General features: G+C 45.7%; 1 protein-coding gene across 1 annotated transcript in view; it reads right to left on the minus strand.

Annotated features, from left to right (window-relative positions):
- LOC103250526 (ryanodine receptor 1-like) overlaps positions 1–1748 on the minus strand; it is a gene marked incomplete at both ends in the record, with an annotated part of 51050 nt that overhangs the window by 252 nt on the left and 49050 nt on the right. The window lies entirely within an intron of this gene.

The raw sequence follows: 1748 nt of genomic DNA on the forward strand, positions 1-1748 counted from the left end.
CATGCGCCACCATGCCTGGCTAATTTTTTGGTTTATTGTAGAGATGAGGTCTCGCCAAGTTGCCCAGGCTGGTCTCAAACCAGTGGGTTCAGGCAGTCCTCTCACCTCGGCCTTCCAAAGTGCTGCAATTATAGGCAAGAGTCACCACACCCGACCTGAAATTATTTTCTACATAAAAATATTCTGCTTGACCAAAATAGCACCATAAGGAAAGTCAAAACACAAATGATGAACTAGAAAAAATCGTTGCAACTCCTATCACTAACAAAGTTCTGATCAGTCTAATATAGATAAAGAGCTCTTAGAAATCAAGAAGAAGCTGGGCATGGTGGCTCATGCCTATAATCTGAGCACTTCGGGAGGCAGAGGCGAGAGGATTGCCAGAGTTCAGGAGTTCGAGACCAGCCTGAGCAATATGGTGAGACCTCGTCTCTACAATAAATCAAAAAAATTAGCCGGGTGTGGTGGCTCGGGCCTGTGGTTCCACCTACTTGGAAGGCTAAGGTGGAAGGATCGCCTGATCCCAGCAGGTCGAGGCTGCGGTGGCTGTAAGCATGCCACTGCACTCCAGCCTGGGCAACAGAGTGAGACGCCAACTCAAAAAAAAAAAAAATTAGGAAGAAAAATAGCAATATCCCAATAGAAATATGCGAAGGATAATGACCAGCTCACAGAATAAATAACACAAGAGAACACGTGCTGCACTCACAGTAGTAGAAATGTAAGCTAAAACTGCACCGTCATACCACTTTTCACTTACCAGATTGGCAAAAATCCAAAGATTTGACAGTGCGGTCTGGTGACGAAGCTGGGGAAACAGGCACCCTCACATGTTGTTAACAAGAGGGGAAAATGGGGGCAACCGCTATCCACATAACAAATGCATTTGCCCTTTAACCCAGCAATCTTACTTCTGGAAGTTTATCCTCTGATCTCGACCACACATGTAGAGAACATTATATGTACAAGGGTAACTGTTACAGCCAGCATTGTTTATACACAGCCTTCCTCAACCTTCCTCACCTTTCTTCCATCAGCTGGAACTCTGCAGTAATGCATCATGCACAAATGGAAAACACCTGTGCTACAACTGTCCCCCTTGGGCAGTGCACAACTTGCACAACTATCCATGGCAGTCCTGACTGCAGCATGAGCTGTAATAGGAAAATGCTGGAAACAAAGCAAGTGTCCATCGACAAGGAAGAGGCAAATAAAACATAATATACACCAAAGTGGAATATTGGGCATCTGTAAAAAAGAAAGAGGAAGCTCCCTGTACTTCCAGAATATGTTGTTAAATAATATAGACCAGTGATATAGTGCCCTGCCAATTATGTATAAAAGGAGAAAAAGAAGATATCTGTTCATATTTGCATTTAAAAAATGGAAGGATTGCCGGGTGCAGTGGCTCACACCTGTAATCCAGTACTTTGGGAGGCAGAAGTGAGAGGACTGCCTGAGCCCAAGGGGTTCGAGACCAGCCTAGGCAACCTGGCAAGACTTTGTTTCTACAATAAAACAAAAAGTAGCCGGGCACGGTGGCACGAGCCTGTGGTTCCAGCTACTTGGAAGGACTGCCTGAGCCCAACAGGTCGAGGCTGCCGTGGCCATGAGTATGACTGTAAGCTACAGATTGTAAGTCTGTGAAGCAGATGTTGAGCTGTAAAATGTCATGGACACGTTCTCAAATCTTAGCTGGGCTCAGTGGCTCAGCCTGTAATCCCGCGCCTTTGGGAGGCTGAGGTGAG

The sequence above is a fragment of the Carlito syrichta genome, unplaced genomic scaffold, assembly GCF_000164805.1.
Source record: "Carlito syrichta isolate Samal-C Ts95f unplaced genomic scaffold, Tarsius_syrichta-2.0.1 Scaffold130553, whole genome shotgun sequence".
In the NCBI taxonomy this organism is placed as follows: domain Eukaryota; kingdom Metazoa; phylum Chordata; class Mammalia; order Primates; family Tarsiidae; genus Carlito; species Carlito syrichta.